We start from the raw sequence: 22319 nt of genomic DNA on the forward strand, positions 1-22319 counted from the left end.
CACAGTTTTCACTGCCCCTCTCTGACTAGCGCCTTCCAATGTTGATTATCAGGCCAACAAAACAAACAATGATGCCTTTGTAACCATAATTATGGATGTTCACTTTCTTGTAGCTTTTTGGCACTGCATCCACAGTCGAACAGAAACTCTTTAATTGTTATCACACATCAAATCGCATTATGTCAACATAAACGCTTCTAGCTTAGGGGCTGTCCATAAACCACGTGGTCATGAGGGGGGGGGGGGGGTTTCGGCCAATGAACATTTTGTATGGACGAAAAAAAAATTTTGTATGAACTAATGACCACGCGGGGGGGGTTTGAGAAGTCCCAAAAAAATGACCACGTGGTTTATGGACAGCCCCATTATGCGAGTTTGTATGCACATTTTAACGAGTGTATTTGTATTTTTATGCAATTTCATCCATACTCCAATGCGAGGTAAACTGACACAATAAGAAAAATACCAAGCGAAGTCGTATAAGCATCGCAGTACGAAATCCATTTGACGATTTGCGAGCTCGCTCGCACGCTTTATCGAATAAGTAAAGTTCATCACAAAGAAACATCAGAATATCATCTACTACGATGTACTCATGCCTTATTAAAGTTGATTTGTATTCTTATATGACTTTACCTGATACATCGTAATAAGCTCAAAAAATAACATCATATGCAATTAAATTTGTCAGTCAGCCGTACATATATGCGATAGTTACTTAAAATAGTACTTTATATGATGTACAGCGTGGTTTCCTATGCGATTGCTGGTTGTTTGGGGGGGCTGGTGGAGGCCCCACTGTCAGCAACTTCTTCTGGTTCTGGTTAACAAAACAAAGCATCGCCAAAATATACTAAATAAAAAAAATAATTGGTTCATTTGGTCCATTTCTCCCTACAATTCGACGCAAACACCTACCATAAGAAAGCAAAATGCAAAAAAACACGACACAAGAAAATCCTCCGCCCTCTCTATGACAACAACGGCAGTGTACTGCTATGCCAAAGCTACCGCCAGAGGTCCCGCCGTGCGGAAGATAGAAATTTATGAATTTAGATGGACATTTTGTCTCGCGATGTCATATCTCGAACGGAGACCATAAAAATCACCGAACCGTGTCAACCAACCACCGACCAAGAAGTCGCTGGTCGTCGCCGCGATGTATGACCAACCATAAGCTGGATGTCCAACCGGATGGTTTCTTCTCCACACTTTGGTATGTCTATGTACTTACCGACCGACGGACAGTGGCCCAAGTCACATTTAGCGATTCAAAAGAGTGAAAAGCCAAGTCGTGCAGCTTTTCACGCTTTTGTGCACTTGCTTGCAAAACAATCTGCTTCGAAGAGACCTGAGTCATTAAGTCAGCCAGCAGAACATCCGTGATGGAGCCGCGTAAAAAACAATCGATTGAAATGAGATACCTGTTTTAGGTATTTGCGATTCACGATTATCAAGTTATTAGCTTCGATGACATTATTGGACAGACGACCGGCGTCATTCAGAATAATGGAACAAGCAAAAAGCAAATACTTCATCTGTTTGAGTGATTAAATTATCATAGCATTCCCTCAAATTAGACGCCATCCACTTCTGGTGCTCTGAACAGTTGCGTTACGAGGGTAGCTATAAGATTAGGAGGTAAATGATGAGTATCATTCATGTGGAATCTCTGTTGTTATACCAATTTTCCTTAAAATGTTTAAAACACTAAATGTATACTGTAAACTAGTAGACCTTGTTCGAATCTATCAGTAAACCGCTAGAACTTCATCCCTCACAACGCACACCTATGCCATCGACGTCGCGTTAACAAGACCTGTTCACAAGTAGCAAACAAAAACACACTCAAAAACACCCACATTCCGTGGTCCCAAGTGGCCGGATAATAGCAGGCATTATCGTCCCCCTGAGAACCCGCCCCCTCGTCAGCCCGTTTGGTCATTCGGAATCGTTCCCGCCAGTCATGGCTGGACAGCGCACATTTCGGACGACACATCATTAAGGTGTGTGCCATGCCATCCAAAGATCTCCCAAAGAGCAACTCTCAATGTAGGAGGGAAGTGGCTACTTACGGATCAATTGAATTGATCTTGGTCACCGGCGCTAACGAGGCAACAACAGGGAAATTAGTCGGCTGCCACTGTATGTACACTGTACACTGTACACTGTACACCGTAATGATTGTGGGTGACGTGACCCATCATGGTTCCGGAACCTGCCTGCCCTGGCCAAGGGGTCAATTAGCCAGCGGGAGTGGTTGTCGGGTGCGGTGTCAAAATTGGACAAATTCCCATCGGAGAGCGTACTGTTTCGGACTCAAGCAGTCGTGGGAGGGGATGTACGATCAGATTGTCGACTTCCGAATTTGATTTTGGTGGGTAGGTTATTTCGGATGTGACACTCTAGTTTGGGAGGAAAACCCACTTGTTTAATACGGCATTCACGATGACCTTATATTCTTTGGTATGGGAACATTCTAGGCAAGGGCTCCAAAATGGTGTGTCCACTACCTGAGAGGAACGTTAAATGGAGCTCTGTGACACTTCATGCTTCCAAGAGTCAATCGATGACAAAAATTGACAGCTCAGACACAGACAAACAGACGTAACACCTTGAACGATTTTCATGGAAATCCGTCGCCCAGTTCACACTACCATCACCTGGTGGAAAAGTTGCACGAAACACTGTGTTGTGCAATATCGTCAACAGAAGGCGCTAGTGTGAAACGTCAAACGCATAGAAAAACGATGCGCGCACCTCTGGTTGTGAAAGCCACAACTGTGAAAATTTAAAATGATCGTTAAAAGCGTGGTCGATGGAAATTTCGCAAGTGTTACGTCTGTTTGTCTGTGGCTCAGAGTAGTGCGCTTAGTTGTTAGGAGTATGTAGTATGGTCCAGTGTTGTCATGATAAAAATTTAATGTCAGCAGGTTACTAAAGGATTTCATAGTTTGGTGTCCCTACCTACAGTAAATTGGCAAGAATAAAGTACACATTGGTTTTTTTTATACAGGGTGACGAAGAGTATTATCGGCAGGATTGTTCTTTTCGTCATGACGTTTTTTGTGGGCTGAATTGCCTGAAATTTGGGCATACAACTCAGCTTGGTTGGGAAGGTTGAGGTCAACTCTGAGACCAACAGGTTTCAAAAAACCCTCCTTGACGATGACAACAAAACTACCGAAAATACGTAAGTTCCCTTACATTATATTTAAACACTTAGAAGTTATTAAAAAAAATCTAATTTTACAAAAATTGGATGCAAATTAGATTCCCACATATTTTGCCGGTGATATATATATAAATTGGTGAGCTCGTTTTATGCTAATATTATTATTTATTCTCAACCACTTTACCTAATTTATAGCTCTTCTGTCCACTAGGTCTGGGCCTTGTACAATGCTGCTCGTTTTTTCTTTTGGAATTCGATGAAAAACATTTTAAGGAAAGAGGTTTTGTCCCTTATGCTTTCTTCTCGGATCACCCTAGATGTCTCTTTTTAAATTTCTCCTCGAGTTTCTTTGGGGATCCCTTCAAATATTCCACAAGGAACTGGAATTTATTAACCTTCCTAATGCATTATGTTTGGAGCAGCTCGCTAACGTAGTGTACGGTTTGGGTCTAGAATGGCCCTAATGCAAAAGGTGGGCTAAGAAACCATTTTGGGATTAACCCAGACATCCTGTTGAAAGTCCTCCAAGAGTTGCTTTGGAGATTTACCACGATTTTACTTTTGATATATAGGAGTTTCTCCGTTTCTTCAGAATTTCCAACGGGAATTCTTCCAAGATTACTTTCTGAAATCTCTCCAGAATTTCTTTCTGGGATTCCCTCAACAGCTTTTTTTTCTAGAATGTCATCAGAAGTTCTTTGGATTCTTTAAAGATTTTCTTATGATATTTTTCCCTGGAATGTCCTCAGTCCAAAAAATTCTTTGAAGGATTCGTACAGGACTTTGTTTTGGTATTTATGCGCAGCAGAAACACCAACACCTACCTTCCAAGAGATTTTCCAAGAGGATTCTATCTTTCATCTTTGATATTTCCCCATGATTACTTACTAGATGAACCAGTCTTGGCTGAAAATCTCGTTAACCCTCCTTTGGCATTAGGGTCATTTTTTACCCAAACTGTACACTGCGTCAGCGAGCTGCTGCCAATGTGATGCAAAACGAAGGTTAATGAAGATAATATAATAATCCCCGTTTTCTTACTGCGTTTCCTGGGAATCTCCCAGAAGTTTAGTCTAGTATTATTCCAGGAATTTATTCCTCAAATCCTTCAGAAGTTTCTTCAGGGAGTCCTCCTGATGTTTTGTATAGAAATCTCCGGAGAGCTATTCCTGAGAATTCTCTAGAAGTTCCTTGTGGGAATCCTTGAGAAATTTCTTCTAGGAATCCTGAATAAGTTCTTTCAAGAAATCATCAAATTGTTTCTCGAGAGATACTTTTAGAATTGATGGGATTTCTTTAGGTTTTTTTGGAAATCCTTAGTTTCTTCTGGAAACCCTTCAGGAGTTGCTGGAGAAATCCCCAGATCGTTTTCCAAGATCGTAGACTCTTTTTTCCTAGAGAAACTAGTTTCTGAAAGACTTATCTCCTAATTGACTTAAAGGAACTTTTGAAATATTATTGACGATTTCTCAGAAGAAATCCATTAAGGAATCAGGAGGAATACAAGGTAGAATCGCTAGAGTGAATTACTGAAGAAAACCAAGATTGCATTTGTGAAAAAATCGAAAGATGAAATCACGGATGAGATTCTATAGGAATCTCCAGTTAGCCCAGTATAGCAGTTTCGGTTGGGAAAGTTTGGACAAGAGAGATCTCTGGTGAAGATTTGAGCCCCATCGAAAAGAAATTGCGACCAGGAGAGAAGAATTCAGCACATCGCGTAATTTCAAGAAATGTATGAAAACAATCGCGTGAAATTTATTTCACTTAAAAAAAGCCTTGTAAAACAGATTGTAGGGTAAAAACACTAGACTTCGCCCCTCCCCTCTAAAATTATGCTCTAATCTTCACCACTACATACATACAAAAATTGTATTAATATGAAGGGGGCGAAGAATAGAGCAGTGGCGAAGTCTATTGATTTAACCCTAGTGTAAAAATTAAGGCAATGGCTGGCAAAAAAGCTCTAAACTGTTTAAGTTCTTGAAAAACACTTGAAGTGGTAGGCCAAGTTCCAGTGGGTACGTAGAACCGCAAAGAAGAAGAAGAAAAATAAGAAGAAGAAAAAGAAGAAGAAAAGGAAAGGAAAAGAAGGATCTTCAGAAGTAAGTTCTTGGAGGAATACCCAGATGGACATCCTGGAGCAATCCCCGGAAGGGACACCAATTAAGGTGTCCTAATTACAATAGGCTAATGGAATAACAAAATGTTCGATTGTCCAGAGTGCGTTTTTCCTATTGTCGGATAATCGACTTAACTTAACATTATTTACAGCTGAATTTGAAATGTGTTGAAAACTACTTTGGCGTATACGTCTTCTATGTCACCATTGATGGTTGGTTCATTCATGGATGCATTGCCTCAAGATTAATGTTAAACTACCCGCATAAACGATAACCATAAGACTTGCTCAACCACCCATTCGGGATACAATTCGAACAGTATGCGGTATTGTTGCACCGTCTATGTTATGTTCCGTGCATGGTGTTGGTTTATTAGGGTATAAATAGCTCGTGATCGATGGAATAAATTTGACAAAAACTAAATGAAATGTTGACGAACTCGGATAGCTATACCTATATACAAATTCATTCAATGGCAGGCGAGAAATGCCCTTCAATCAATAACTACTGTGGAAGTGCTCAAAGAACACCAAGTTGAAGATAAGGCAGGTCAAGTTCCAGTGGGAACGTAGAGCCATAAAGAAGAAGAAGAATAGAAGATTTTCTGAAGGAAGTTTTGGTTAATTTTTTGAAAGAATTCTGATTTTCTATATGATTTTTTTTTTAAACTTATCGATTTTGAAAGATTTTTCGTTGAAACTTTCTGGGAAAATGTGTGACTTCGTGGTCGTGCATCTTGTGCCACCAAGTATGTAGTCACATTGTGCTGGGGAGCGCAGGTTCGACTCCCACCGAAGCTGCCAGGAAAAGTTTTCGGCTGTACCACTGGGCGTTGGTTGCATGCTAGTCATTTGTCTAGTGTCGTGCTTCCTTCAAAGAGCGAACTGCATTGGAAGGAGGCATTGAACGTGTCCGTGTATTTTAAAAATCATGAAAAATATGTTCGAACATCCAAGAAAGAGTTCCTAGGGTGATCATCACGGGGGTGCTATGATGATCTGATTTTGTTGCCGCTTATCATACGCAACCAGAGCTCACTAATACCAACATTCACTCAATACAGCAGCTGGGAAAAATAGGGAAAAACGGAAAAATAAAATCTAATGTGATGCAAGCGTTTTGCACCAATATCCCATGTAAAAAGGTAAACATTCAAATTTCACGACTGAATTTATTCTCCACGTAAAGAGGTACAATCCAACCTGTCAAACTTCACAGAAAGAATTCTTGAAGGAAGCAGTCCCAAAAGTAGTTCTTTAAAGAAACCCGGAAGGAGCTCGAGTAAAAATCCAGAAGAAGTTTTTGAAGGAATACTGAAAGAAATTTTTGTGTGATTCATGGAAGGATCCTATAAATAATTTCTGAAGAAATTCCAGAAGGAACTCCGAGACGAATCTCGCATATAATTCCTGGAAAGAATCCCTGATATAATTTTGGATGAAGTTTCTGAAAGAATCTCGGAACGATTTTCTTAAGCAATCCCCAAGAAAACTTTTGGAGAAATCCCTGGTAAAATTGCTGGAATACCCACGAATGCCTTCTGGAAGTAAAAGAGAAAAACTTTTAAAGACATTTTAAAAGAAACTTTTAGGATGTAACCGTTCAATGACTCGCACGAGGTTTTGATAAGCAAGATGGCTTTGGCGCCACTCTCGCTAGGCAAGAGACACCCTGTCTTTTCTGAATTTGCCTGACTGTTTCTGCGACTATTCCCTCAGGGGACTCGTGAACGGCTATATTATATAGGGAAATACCAACGTGACAAACCGGTAGGTACGCCAAACTCCAGAACCTTTTCTGGGTGAATTCTCTAGCTGAATGCCCAAAACCGAATCAACTGACTCTAAGAACTTCGAGCTCAAAAATTACATTTATTCAAGGAAGTACTAGAGGCTTATTCGGGTTGAACTTCAACGGAAATGTCTATAACGGGGAGCAAAACACTATGGGAAACAAATCATGGCCATGAACAGAGTTTCCATGTACCTGCGCAGGTTTTTGTAGCGGTGCTGTGTCTCGATCTCCGATGCTATCCTGTCCGCGGAGTTCCCGACCGTTGCTGGCGAAGACGGCTCGTTCTGATGACGTTCGATTCGACGTCCTCGGTAGCGATGGCGGCAGATGGCTTTCCGCTGTAGGCTGCTGCTATGGCGCGCAGCGATGCAGATTGAGCTCGGGAAGATGGCCGAATTACGGTGCGGAGGGAGTTGTGGCTGGACGGAAGGCCTCCGATTTATTATCCAAGAAAGCTTGGCACGAACAAAGTCGTGCTTCCCGGGATGATCCTACATACATACATTTATTTGTTCAACATCATTAAGACAAGACATAATCAACAATAGTACGCCACAATACTCGGTTTGTGGCTGCCGCTCTCCATCCTCGGTCGCGCCCAATGCTCGCCAAGTCACGCTCCACCTGGTCCGCCCATCGTGCTCTCTGCGCTCCACGCCTTCTTGTGCCAACCGGATCCGTTGCAAACACCAGCTTTGCAGGGTTGTTGTCCGGCATTCTTGCAACATGCCCTGCCCACCGTATCCTTCCGGCTTTGGCCACCTTCTGGATGCTGGGTTCGCCGTAAAGTGCAGCAAGCTCGTGGTTCATTCTTCTCCGCCACACACCGTTCTCCTGCACACCGCCGAAGATCGTCCTTAGCACACGTCGCTCGAAAACTCCGAGTGCTTGTAGGTCCTCCTCGAGCATGGTCCTTGTCTCGTGCCCGTAGAGGATCACCGGTCTTATTAGCGTTTTGTACATGGTGCATTTGGTGCGTGGGTGAATCTTTTTCGACCGCAGTTTCCTCTGGAGCCCGTAGTAGGCCCGACTTCCGCTGATGATGCGCCTCCGAATTTCCCGGCTCACGTTGTTGTCAGCCGTCAGTAAGGATCCGAGGTAGACGAATTCCTCCACCACCTCGAAAGTATCCCCGTCTATCGTAACATTACTACCCAGACGGATCCGGTCGTGTTCGGTTCCGCCTACCAGCATGTACTTTGTTTTTGAGGCATTCACCACCAGTCTGACCTTTGCTGCTTCGCGTTTTAGGCGGGTGTACAGTTCTGCCACCGTTCCAAATGTTCTAGCGATAATGTCCATGTCGTCCGCAAAGCACACAAATTGACCGGATTTTGTGAAAATTGTTCCCCGGCTGTTGAGCCCGGCTCGTCGCATCACACCTTCCAGCGCGATGTTGAAGAGTAGACATGAGAGTCCGTCACCTTGTCGCAGTCCCCGGCGAGATACGAATGAACTGGATAGTTCACCCGAAACCCTTACGCAGTTTTGCACACCGTCCATCGTTGCTTTGATCAGTCTAGTCAGCTTCCCAGGAAAGCCGTTTTCGTCCATGATTCTCCATAGCTCTGCGCGGTCGATACTATCGTATGCCGCTTTGAAGTCGATGAACAGGTGGTGCGTTGGGACCTGGTATTCACGGCATTTCTGGAGGATTTGCCGTACGGTAAAGATCTGGTCCGTTGTCGACCGGCCGTCGATGAAGCCGGCTTGATAACTTCCCACGAACTCATTTGTTTTAGGTGACAGACGACGGAAGATGATCTGGGATAGCACTTTGTAGGCAGCATTCAAAATAGTGATCGCCCTGAAGTTCTCACATTCCAAATGGTCGCCTTTCTTGTGAATGGGGCAGATTACCCCTTCCTTCCACTCCTCCGGTAGCTGTTCGGTTTCCCAGCTGCTGACTATCAGCCGATGCAGACAGGTGGCCAACTTTTCTGGGCCCATCTTGATGAGTTCAGCTGCGATACCATCCTTACCAGCTGCTTTGTTGGTTTTGAGCTGGTGAATGGCATCCTTAACTTCCCTCAGCGTGGGAGTTGGTTCATTTCCGTCCTCCGCTGCACTGGCGTCGTCGTTCCTTCCGTTGCCGTGGGCTCCCGTGCCTACGTTCTCCACGCCGTTCAGGTGCTGATCGAAATGCTGCTTCCACCTTTCGATCACCTCACGTCCGTCCGTCAAGAGGCCTCCGTCTTTATCCCTGCATATTTCGACTCGCGGCACGAAGCCGTTGCGGGATGCGTTGAGCTTCTGATAGAACTTCCGTGTTTCTTGGGAACGGCACAGCAGTTCCATTTCTTCACACTCCGCTTCTTCCAGGCGGCGCTTTTTCTCCCGAAAGAGGCGGGTCTGCTGTTTCCGCTTCTGTTTGTAACGTTCCACGTTCTGTCGAGTCCCTTGCTGCAGCATTACCGCCCTCGCTGCGTTCTTCTCCTCCAAAACCGTTCTGCACTCTTCGTCGAACCATTCGTTTCGTCGATTCCGTTCCACGTACCCGATGGTGCTCTCGGCTGCGTCGTTGATGGCTGCTTTCACTGTACTCCAGCAGTCCTCAAGAGGGGCCTCATCGAGCTCGCCCTCGTCTGGCAACGCGGCTTCGAGATTCTGCGCGTATGCTGAGGCGACATCCGGTTGCTTCAGTCGCTCTAGGTTGTACCGTGGCGGTCGCCGGTACCGTACATTGTTGATGACGGAGAGTTTTGGGCGCAGTTTGACCATCACCAGATAGTGGTCGGAGTCGATGTTGGCGCCACGATAGGTCCTGACGTCGATAATGTCGGAGAAGTGCCGTCCGTCAATCAGAACGTGGTCGATTTGAGATTCCGTCTGCTGTGGTGATCTCCAGGTGTAACGATAAGGGAGGCTGTGTTGGAAAAAGGTGCTACGTATGGCCATATTTTTGGAGGAGGCGAAATCAATGAGTCGTAGGCCGTTTTCGTTCGTTTGCTGGTGGGCGCTAAACTTACCAATCGTCGGTCTGAATTCCTCCTCCTGGCCTACCTGAGCGTTCAAATCTCCTATGATGATCTTGACGTCGTGGCTTGGGCAGCGGTCGTAATCGCGTTCGAGCTGCGCGTAAAATGCGTCCTTGTCATCATCAGTACTTCCGGAGTGTGGGCTGTGCACGTTTATTATGCTGAAGTTGAAGAATCGGCCCTTGATCCTCAACCTGCACATTCTTTCGTCGATCGACCACCAACCGATCACGCGCCTCTGCATATCACCCATCACGATGAAAGCTGTTCCCAACTCGCGTGTGTTGCCGCAGCTCTGGTAGATGGTATGATTACCTCTAAACGTTCGCACCATGGATCCTGTCCAACACACCTCCTGCAGCGCTACGATGCCGAACCCGCGGTCCTTCAGTAGATCGGCGAGTATGCGGGTGCTCCCAATGAAGTTGAGAGATCGGTAGTTCCGTGGACCGAGTTTCCAATCGCAAGTCCTTTTTGTTCGCTGTGGTCGTTGCCGTTGGTCTCGGTTCGTATTATTCTGTGGCTGATTTTCCGTTACAATGGTTTTTTACGGCTGGCTCGTAGGGCCTGAAACCAACCCCCTACTTTCTGGAGGACCATAGTGCACAGTTGAGCTTAGAGTCCTTCCCTGGCACTCGGACGTAGATCAGCCGCCCCTAACATGGGGATCAGACGCTGTTGTGAGCCGATCCTCCTGGAGAACAGACGCTCAGGTTTACCGAAGCAAACCCCCCCTTTCCTGTCAGCCTACGACCAAAGTTCCCACCGGGGTTGGTTACCCGATCTTCCCTAAGGTTGCTCATAGTTTCCGGCCGGTACCGCGTGGAGGTAGGGATAGGAGTTGCTGGGCGGTTGATCCTCCAAAGGTCAATAGGGACGCGACAGAGCCCAGCGACCCGACTTCGTGTACTCAGGTTCCTGCTAGGCCGAGCGGGGAATGCCACGCCTTCTACTTCCCCAATTCGGACCTGGTCCGGCGTACGCTGATTAGCGACGTACGGGGGACCGAGCTCTTGGACTCTCTCCACCGTGGTTTTTGACGCGTGGTAGAGTCGACGTCGGTTTTTGGCGACCGTCGGAGTTGTATCGTTCGACTTTGACGACGAACCTCACCCGAGCTCTATTCCGTCCTTCCTGGACGAGGTTGACGCCTGAAGACGCCACGGAACCTCAAATTCGACTCCGCTTGTCGAGTTCTCACACTCATACCAGCCCGTACAATAAAAAGCGCCTAAGCGCTGGAGAAAGTCCAACGCGAATAAGGTTTTTAAATTAAAACACGAAAACCACTAAAATACACTAAACGATAACCTTTTTATGTACTTGTAGCGAACGAAATGACCTACGTCGTTTATGGCATATGAGTTAGCCGAGACACAAACCAAGAGTCGACATAGATAATTTATTGCTAACACAAATCAGTCACGAGCAAACTCAGGTTATGTTGAGGGTTTATGTTAATTCAAAACATTTAATCAACTTCTAAAAGTATATTAATAAACTTAACCTCAACGAATTCAAAAAAGCACTTTGCTTAAAAAGAGAAAAACGGCAAAACCGCTTTTCTATCTACTCTATTTAATATAAGCAAATGCACTTCAGCTTAAGTTTTTAATTTTAATTTGTCACGTGCGTGAATCTAAATCAAATAACTTTAACTTAAAGAAGAGAAAAACGTCAAAACGTCACAAGGAGAATCAAGGATTTTTTTTGAGGAAGCAGGAATCTTAGAATTCCTTAAGAAGGTATTCCTTAAGAAATCCCGGTAAAAATCTCTGGAAGTATCTCCCCGAGCAGAAGGGAATAACAACAGCATAAAGAACTGTGTTATTTGGGCAAAATAACTGAATAATAAAATCGATTATTTTCAAGTTATTACCATAACATATTTTGTTATGAACTTGTCTGTCATAAGCGGAAAAATAACAAATTCCATAACAAAAAAATGTTCCTGGAAAACCATTTCAATAACTTGTTTTGATAGTTTCAATAACAACTTAATAACAGTGAATTCGGAAAATATTTCCATAACCAATTTTGATATTAATATGTTATTGATTGTAATCGGAGAGCAGAATTTGATATGATATCAAACTCGTTACTAAATAAGTTATAATACTTAGGCCGATGCAAATATTATTCTTTTATGTCCGAGACCTCTCATTAGGTACGAGGGGGGGGGACAAAAATAAATAAGGAACAAACAAAAAAAACTGTTAAAATTTAAAAATTATGAACACTATCGAAATCGTTATTTATGTAACGAGTTGCGAAAAGTTGATTTCTTCAGCACGAGTCGTACATTTATCCAACGAGGCTTGCTGACTCTGACGTAAGACATATTTTCAAATGATCGAAGAATACTATATTCAGCTTTTAATTCATTCTAAGAGATTTGAAGTCGCAAGATAATCGAACTTTAGTAATTTCTATATTATCAAATACGACGAGCTTCGATTTCCACCTGTAATTCATATACCGTTCTACTTTAATTGTTTTCGGAGCAGGGTTTTGGAATCAACACGTGTATTTGAAAAAGTTTGATCGTTGATAGCAATTTGTGACTTTTGTTTTGTTTTTTTTTAGCGTAGAACTGAAGAAAATTTTTGGGATATTGGAAATATTGTACAGATTATTATGTACAACTTTTCTGGAAATTTTGTTTTAGTTCCTCCGATTTTCCCTGGATTCTTGAATAATGCCGAATATTCCTCCTGGATGCTACAAGGACTCCGCCAACAATTTTGCTATTATTTCTCCTGAACTTCCTCTGATGATTCCTACAGGACTTTCACTAAAAATGTTCGCAATATTTTTTTCTAAAATTCCTCTATTTATTTCTCTAAGGATTCCATCAAAAACTCCTTTTGTGTTTGTCAAGTGACTTTGTCATAAAATTCTTCCAGAAATTCGTCGACAGATTTGATCTTAACTTTTCCGTGAATTACTTCAAAAATATTCCAGAAATTCTTCGACGGAATCTTTCATGGATTTTCAAAGACTCCTCTAGAAATTACTCCAGAATCCTGCATAGAATCCCTTCAAGGATTTCTTCAGAATTTCCTGTGATCACTAGTCCTGAAGTTCATCTTAAAATTTCTCTGAAAATTTCTTTGGGGATTTCATCAGGAGTTTTTCCAAATGTTTCTCCAGGTGTTTTCTAAAAGATTTTGCCAAGAATTCTAAACATTACTCAGAAGAATTACCTTCGGAATTTCTAAAAAAAATGCGCCAGGAGTTCTCTTGAAGACTTCTCCAAGGATTTATCGAAAGGTTCCTCCAGAACTTCCAAGTGCTTATCCGAAAATTATTTAAGGAATTCTTAAAAGGAGTCGTTCAGAAATTTTCTTCTAACCTGAATACAAAAATGGAACAACACAAAGGGACAGGTCATAATCGTCGAATTGTTGCTGTGATTTCAAAATTTGGTACTGTTGTATTATTGCTGATAAGTTGATCAATAGTACAACAAAACATGTTATTTAAATGTAATTTAGTTAATGTATATCAATAGCTTGATTATAACAAAATGAGATTGTCCAACAAAATGTGTTATGGAAAAGCTATGCCTTGATAATTTAATAATAACAAAACAAGATCTATAAACAGGTTATGTGGTTTCGTGGTTATTTACTTGGTATTCTCCTCTGCTCGGGTTATCTTACCCTTCAGTTCGTTGAAGTTTATATTATTGTTTATTTATAAATAAGCTCCCAAGTCATGTAAAAGAATATTGTAAAAGAACTACAATTTCCTTAAAATACTAAGAATTGATAATTGTCTCTCGAATTTTGCTTCCGTCTAGTCCACGTTTATTTCTATTTCAAAAAGTACGACGTCTGCCGGGACAGCTAGTTCAATTACTAATATTAAATAAGAAATTGATATCATTATTGTTCGGTGCTTACATAGACGGGAAAAATATCCTAGGATAATTGTTGTGGTAGTACCTAATGTTGCGGTAATGGCAATTGAACATTTTTTTCGACTGAAATGTTGCCAAAAGGCATTTTTAATAGATGTACTATGCTTAAGTTATGAGATTACACCACTTGTGTGCTTAAGATTTGTCAAAAAAACTATTTTAAAAAAAATATTTTCCTTAATATGTTTGCTGCTGTGTTCCTATTGTTGTGGTATTGTTCCCAATGGTGTGGTATCCCATATAATTTCAACGGGATACCCCAACAAGGAGAACAAATACCGCAATATAAGGAACACAATGTTCTTTCAGATAAAAACGAATAAAATACTCATAACAACCTCAACATTTCGTTATTTTCCCGTAGATAAAAGATACATTTTATTATATTCAATTCAATCCATGTAAAAAGTTTACTTGGGGCGATACAATTGTGGTTTAATCATGAATCCAGTGCTTAATTCCTCCATGATCAGATCAATTACCCTACATATAAAAAACAGTTCGACGTTATGGCGCTGGATGGAACAAAAAATTAAGTATTTCAAATTAATATAAACTTCATTGAACTGAACGGTAAGATAAAGCTTATCTGATAATTTCGTATCTTTCTATAGGACAATAATGCAATTCCTAGCGTTCTACTCTAACTCCGTCCCATCGAAACAAAACGCCCTGAATCGCCTAATTCATTAATTATCACATTCCTCAAATTCTGCGTTCCCCTGTATACCACGCTTAACCCTGTTCGCTGTTTAGTGAGCAGAATTATTTCTCTCTGATCCACACGCACTATCACTGACTGTACCTCTCTAATTGGTTACCCTCTTGCCGGGCACGGCGCACGCACAGAATATTTCATCATCACATGCGTCAAAACAAAATCAACCCGAACCACGCTGCTGAACTGATACCTACCTACCTACCTACCAATAAAAGCAACAACAACAACAGCAACTGTAGGGAGCAGATAACAACAGGCAAGTCGTCGAAACTCAAAAGATCTTGTTTGATATAGTGTGGTTGGTTGGTGCCGCATTGTGGATGGGCATGGTCGTTGTCGTCAGCTTACTCAGGGCGCCCATAGAATACACATTTCGCAATTCTAAGAATTTAAGGACGGACTTGTTAGAATCCCAAAATGGCCGACTTTGGCACCTACTCGCGATTTCGTGCACACAAATCTCTTCATAACAAAACAAGCGCACCTGATCATATTATTTGAGGCTTATTACAAGTGAGCAAGAACAGAATAATAAAATGCACTGTTGTTTGAAGCTTGCTTCTTGAGATTTGAAGCGCGAATTCAAGACGTTTGTCCTTAAATAGAACGAAATTGCTTGTTTGGTTCGTCTGATACACAAATCTTTAGTTACTATACACTACACTAAAATGTACTTAGTGATTGAACGGAATCAGTAAAAACCCACAATGAATGAACTGAAAAGCATGACTTGGAGTACTAATAACGTTTCTCACTAGGTAGAATCTCGCACTTTTTGAACTTATGAAAGGTTTAATAACGACACCGGTCATGTCCTTGCAAACAGTTGAGATTGTCAAGGGAATATTAGTAGGCAAACATTGTTGTTCAAAGACCATATGTCCTCTGCATATCCACAAAGGTCATAGGAACGATAGTTTGTTTGTAAGGAAGGGGCTTTGAATCACAGGATTCACTAATAAAGACTATGAATTTAAATAAAACAAACTTAGCTTACAAATAGTCACAAAAACCCTTTACCTATGCCGTCGTCGTCCACCGTTTGTGTTTTGCCGGCGCTCTATGTGAGAAGAAAGCAAAACGACAAAAAATCGCGCCAAGCTTCACAATACCATCCACATCACACATTATTCAGCTGGCTATAACAGAGAGGCAACGATTTATTTGCCCCTTTGCTTGCCATACATACACCCGGCTCGGCGTTCATAATAGCGGATAAGAGGGAACGCGCGGCAGCAGAGGCGCCTGAAGAAATCGTTTGCGAACGAAATTGGCCACCGAAAGCAGCGAGGGTTCGACAACGAGCAGTTTCGCATCGTCTGTGAGCCACCGAGTGCTTCCACAGCTCCAGTGGCGCAATCGGTTAGCGCACGGTACTTATAAGACAGTACAAACCGCACCCGGTCGTGGTTCGAATCCGCGGCAGTTCTTCCTCGCTTTCTCCACACTGTTTCGTGTGGTGGTGCGCGTTGCGACTCTATGAGCGATGCCGGGGTTGTGAGTTCGAGCCTCACCTGGAGCAGATTTTTTACCACACCGGTCGAAGGTTGCTCTGCGGCGGTGGAATGTGTCATTCACCTTTCGATTTTCTTCGCGCTCGAGTGGAACCCGAATGCCGCCGCGCGGTGGATCTTGGGGACTTCTGTGTGTGTGGGAGTGTCTCCCTGTCTGCTCCATTGTATGCAGAGTGGGGCTCAGGGAAATGAACGATCGCATGACAGTCGCACGCATTTTAACCCGAAGCTCCGACAATTAGCTGCCAGCAATTATGAAAGGTCGCCGTGTGAGTTTACCCATCAACGACAAACGGGTGAGGCTTCGCTGACTGACTGCTTCGCAGCAAAAGCGAATTCAAACGAATTAGTCCATGGGGAGAGCTACATATTATCATTATCAGATAAAATGAACACGTGGTGAAGCGCGAAGTGCGGCGGAGGGGCATGGGAGGCAAATAGCTCACTAATGTGTGTATTCGTGTGACGCAATCTACCAGTCGCAGTGATTCAACGACGGCGGCGACGACGATGAAGATGACGACAAACGAAATAACAACAAAGTGGTGGAGACGATACGACGACGGCATGGGGAGACAAATGCGCGTGGGGATTTTCCCAGATTGGGAGCAGAGCCGGCCGACGCGGTGGGAAATACGGACAGGAATTTTGCTTTGATTAGAATAGAATGGCGACAGGGAGACAAGCGTTCCTCTCGGTCCTATCCGTGCTTGTCGCTGCTGCTATATGTTGGGTTGGGTCGAATAATAATTGTTCGGCTTCTCGTTGACAGGCCTGGAAGTGATTGTCGAGTGGTTGATTGCGTGTCTAGATGATAATCGGGCGTTGTAATTAGCTCTGCTTGCTAGGGAGCGAGGTCATTCTGGAGCAGTCTACTATTTAGAACAACAGATATTCGTAAGAATGCCATGGACTATTTCCAGTCCAAAACACGAAAAAATGCCATTTTAAATAATTGGGTTTTTAAATTAAGAAAAATGTATCGATTTTTTGTTTTTATACGAAAGAGCACCTTTTTCTGAGCCACTATGATTTTTTCAGATTTTTAGAACTTTATTTTGATACCTAAAATCAATTTCAAAGAGATTTTTTGAAATCACCTTTTGACAGCTGGGTAACTGTTTGACAGCTCCACTCAGTACAAAATGCGACGAGGGGTGATTCGACAAATCGCTCCCATACAAACTTCAAATTGATACCTATTTATCCCGGGCACCAAAACTCATGAAAATTTGGATTTCGGCTCAGTTTTGCATGCAGATTCAGAATATGGAATTATCTCAACACCGCTAAAGAAGCTAATTGTGATATTGCTGGATATCGTGAATCATTTACTATTGCATCAACACTTAACCATTTTTCCTCACCTTTTGAAAAGGGCATATGAAATCCTAATTTTCTTCTTCAAAAAAGTATAACTCGATAACGGTTTGTTAGATTGAAATGATGTCTTCCAAAATGTTTGAGGATATTTAAAGGACTTATAGGAAAGAATGCTCTCAGTGAGTGATATTTATCATGAATCTTTGTTTGATGTCATTTAGCTTCAATTTTCCAAAAACCTCACCCTTAGATTTTTTTTATTATTTTTTCTGTAAAAAGCTGACATACAGCCTCAAAATTTTCCAACTAGCAATGGTCAATACTGCTACATGTTTTGTTTCGAATTTTTATTTACATCGATTTAAAAAAAAATAGATTGAAAGTCAGCTTTCTACAGAAAAAAAAATAAAAAATCAGTAGGTATATATGGTTTTTGGAGGTACACACTAAAAAATCTCAATTTTGATGGTGACGTAATTAAAGAAATTGACGTAATAGTTCGTGACATAAACAAAAATATGACAAATTTTTAAGTCATCGGAGACGTGAACGCCGAGAAACTCGTTGTCGGATCTGTTTCAGACATGTTGGACATACTTTTAAGTGTTTGCCAAAAACATTCAAACGAAAAACTTACTTTTCAGTTTCATGTGCCAAAAATTTACATGACCCATAAGGGGCTGTCCATAAACCACGTGGTCATAGGGGGGGTTCGGCCAATGACCATTTTGTATGGACAAATGACCACGCGGGGGGGGATTGAAAAGTCCCAAAAAAATGACCACGTGGTTTATGGACAGCCCCTAACGCAATGCAACCGCGCAATGTTTGTTGACGACGAAACGTCAAACGCAGTCGGTTGAATCTTTTTCGAGTTGTGATCACATTAAATGTTTTAAATAAATTTTATTAATCTATTTGTGCAGTGGTTGATTCAGGACATACGAGCGACGAGCGACAGCATACGGAATATGTACTACGATTCGCTTGGATGCAGTTGACAATTGGCATAGAGAGAAGCTGCACTGCCGTAATTCTGCAAAGTGACGTAAGCGCCATTCAAAATGTCAATATTTTTTGGTATATTATATATATTATCTGGTGTAAAAATAACACAGTGGTATGCCTGCTGTATTAGAATGCAAGGTCTAGTCATAATCTATCATCTATGGAAAGATACTTGTAGGATGAGCGAGAGTTTTATGCATAACAACCAAAAAAATGGATCAAAACTATCAATGTCGCTTACGTTACTTTGCAGAATTACGGCAGTGCAATGTGCCTATGTGGAGGAGGAGGCCTTCCGGAATGTGTTTACGTCAAGGAGGATGTCTTCCAGATCGCGCGATTTTTAATAATTGGAAAATAGATAGTTTATAATTCTGTTGCATCTGAAGCTATATTAACCTAATAAAGTGTGTTTAGATAGTATTTGTAGTCTTTATTTGAATACAAGAAAAACCTGGGTAATGAGCTCCGAAAAAAAGAAGAGATTGAGCATTGAGGTTAGGTTAACGACAGAAGACGCTTGTCGTAAAATAACAAGCTCGCTTGAATCAACATCGAGTAAAAATAAGAACAGACTAAATTTTGTGTCATTTTGCTCGCTGCTATATGTCGGAGTTTAATGACACAAAACTACATGGGTTTTTCGAAGTGTGTAGTAGAAGGTCTCACGAGCGTTTAAGATAATCTCAGGGGCAGGGTTGGGTTGCAAAACGGTGAGTCGATAAGGAGAGCGTCCAACTAGTTCCTACCTCATTCTTCCACGTGTCAAGCGATGACAAAGACCGCCAGCTAAGAGTTGTGTGCTTAGCTGGTAGTGCAGCCTGGGCACTGTTGTCCTTCTGATTTCAGCTAGATTGAGGAGGTACGACCCGAGCGTCTGTTCACCAAGGAGGTGCGGCTCAAACAGCGTCTGTTCTGGCATCCAGCGGCTGAGTAAGAAACGCTGCACCACGCCCAGCTAGATCCAAGGAGGTAGCCCCATCAGCGTGGTCGTCCTAGTGTTGGCTGGGACGTTAAACAGAACTGGCACGATGGCCCTCCGGCGAGACATGAGTGTTGGCGTAGGCCCAATAAGCCACCCGTAAAAATCCCCATTGCGAATAACATAGGAGAAAATACGACTCGATACAATCGACAAAGACCCACGCGACGAAATAAGAACTACGATTGGAAACTTGGAACATGGAATTGCAAGTCACTAGGTTTCGCAGGATGTGACAGGATAATCTATGACGAACTACATCCCCGCAACTTCGACATCGTGGCGTTGCAGGAACTTTGTTGGACTGGACAGAAAGTGTGGAAAAGCGGGCGTCGAGCGGCTACCTTCTACCAAAGCTGTGGTACCACCAATGAACTGGGAACAGGATATATCGTCCCCTTATTGCTAGAACTAGGTAACTGGTTTGGCGAAATCTCGCGGATTTTGTTTATATCTGAACATGTACCACAATAAACAATTGTTTATCCATTGGAATTACGAAAACACATAATAATTCAGCGTGTAAGACCAAACAATTATTTGTTTTATAGCAGAATTGGTTTTACCAGCCAGTTTAAGGCGATCTTCCCAAAACGAGTTAGGGGCTGTCCATAAACCACGTGGTCATTTTTTTGGGACTTTTAAAACGTCAACAAATCTTGACAGAACGCCCTTAAAGGGCACCTCCAATCCACTGAAATAACCCCTTAAATCGACCCAGAAGCTTCTTGGGACCCCCTTTTTTGAGCTCTCTGGGAAACAGATTCCCTCATTAAAGCCAAAACTTAATTTATGCATAAATTTTACTCTTTTTATGACTTTTTTGTTGTTGTTTACGATATCGTGGAAGCATTCGATCAAAAGCAATCTTGTTTGGGCGTTTTCTTAGATATCGAGGGTGCCTTTGACAATGTGCCTTTCGATGCCATTTTAGAAGCCGCACGGAGTCATGGTATATCTCCAATGATTTCCAGTTGAATTTACCAAATGCTCAAAAGCCGATATCTCTTCTCGACATTGCGTCTAGCAGGGATTAGGAAATTGAGTGTTTGTGGATGCCCCCAAGGGGGAGTCTTGTCACCGCTTTTGTGGAATCTCGTAGCAGATACGCTATTGAGGCTCAATAGCAATAATAGCGGTTTTCCTACGTATGGTTTTGCCGACGACTACCTAGCATTGTTAGTTGGTAAGTGTATCACCACCCTTTTCGACCTGATACAAAGCGCCCTTCAGGTAGTTGAGGGTTGGTGTCGCCAAAATGGCCTTTTGGTTAATCCGAGTGAAACAATTATTGTTATTTTAACGGAAAGGCGAATCCGTAATGGCGTTCGACCTTTGCGCCTCTTTGATTCTGAAATCGATGTGACTGAACAGGTAAAGTACGTTGGAGTCATTCTTGATTCCAAGCTTTTCTGGACACCTCACATTGAGTTAAGAATCATGGATAATGTAATATACTTCTGTTCAGATAGCCAGGCTGATATTAAAGCACTTGCTTCGGCCAACTCTAGGTTGAAGATAGTTCACCTTGTATGGGTACCTGGCAATTCTTCCATCGCTGGAAATGAATTGGCTGATGAGTTAGCTTGCACTGGAGCATCACATGACATTGGCCCTGAGCCAGCTATTCCGATATCGAAGTGTTGGGTAAAGCTTCAGATTAATACCTGGGCTGCCACTCAACACAGGCAAAACTGGATTAGTTTGGAGTCATGTCGTCGAACCAAATTGTATTGTACTGAGCCATCTCCAAAGGTGGCGAAATATCTTACAAATCTGTCAAAGCAAAATTGCAGCATTCTGGTCAAAGTATTGACTGGCCACTGCCGACTCAGCTATCACATGGCGAATATTCAGCAAGCTGATTCATTTGCATGTGATAGCTGTGAATCCGATTATGGAACTTCGCTTGATATGTAATTGTCCAGTTTTTGCGCAACTGCGTTTCCGAGTATTCGGTCAACACATATTAAGTGAAACTGACATCAGAAACCGGAATCTTCAGGATATTCTGTTGTTCTTAACCCGCTAAGAAGTTCTTATTGATGCGCTGGCGTAAGTACGTGACCTCCTCATTGACTTCCTAAATGTTGAGTTTTTACTACATAGAAAGGAAGCTTTCACAATATAGTTTAATGGAAAAAAGTTCATTATCGCATGCATAGTGCTCAAGCCCATGTCATTGGCCGATTACTAAGTTGGACAATGATTGAATTGCTTTGAGACATCGGACTAAGTAGAAACGAAATTCCTCAAACAACAGCCACCACCATTCGACACCGGCAAATACGGTAGTGTGCCAAATGGCGACCGTACTGGTTCGGAGGTTTTACCCTTTCCCTCTCTCTCCGTCTTTGTCAATATCCTCCACGGCCTTTTCCAGGAGTAGCTATTCTTCTATTGATTGCGGTCGTACACAAACCAGGCACGTTTCACGCTTCGACATCGCGCCTCTGGCCAGGCCGGCTATGGCCTGGGCATGGTCCGGCCGGAGAAATTGAAGCATGAAAACAAATGTGCCTAATGAGATGAGACGCGTTTTGCGCACTTAGCCTAATGTTACTTACCGTGCTTCGTGTCTCTTTCTCGATGCTCCTGGCTGACTCGGTGGTGTCGTCGTCGCTTTCCATCATCTTGCTTACCTAGGCTTGGCTTGTTGTTGGGGCCATCATTTAGGAGGAAACAAAACGGCGCGGCGGCGGAGTAAAACCCCGAAACAAAAAAAAAAATGGTCAGATGGAACGACGACGTCAACGCAAAAGATGACGACGACTCG

The 22319-nt window shown here is 42.6% G+C and overlaps 1 non-coding gene across 1 annotated transcript; it reads left to right on the forward strand.

Moving 5' to 3' along the window:
- Positions 1-16060: 16060 nt before the first annotated feature.
- Trnai-uau (transfer RNA isoleucine (anticodon UAU)) lies at positions 16061-16238 on the forward strand. Its single transcript has 2 exons — positions 16061-16098; positions 16203-16238. It is a non-coding gene; the product is annotated as a tRNA-Ile (tRNA).
- The last annotated feature ends 6081 nt before the right edge of the window (positions 16239-22319 follow it).

The sequence above is a fragment of the Aedes albopictus genome, chromosome 3, assembly GCF_035046485.1.
Source record: "Aedes albopictus strain Foshan chromosome 3, AalbF5, whole genome shotgun sequence".
NCBI classification, from domain to species: Eukaryota; Metazoa; Arthropoda; class Insecta; order Diptera; family Culicidae; genus Aedes; species Aedes albopictus.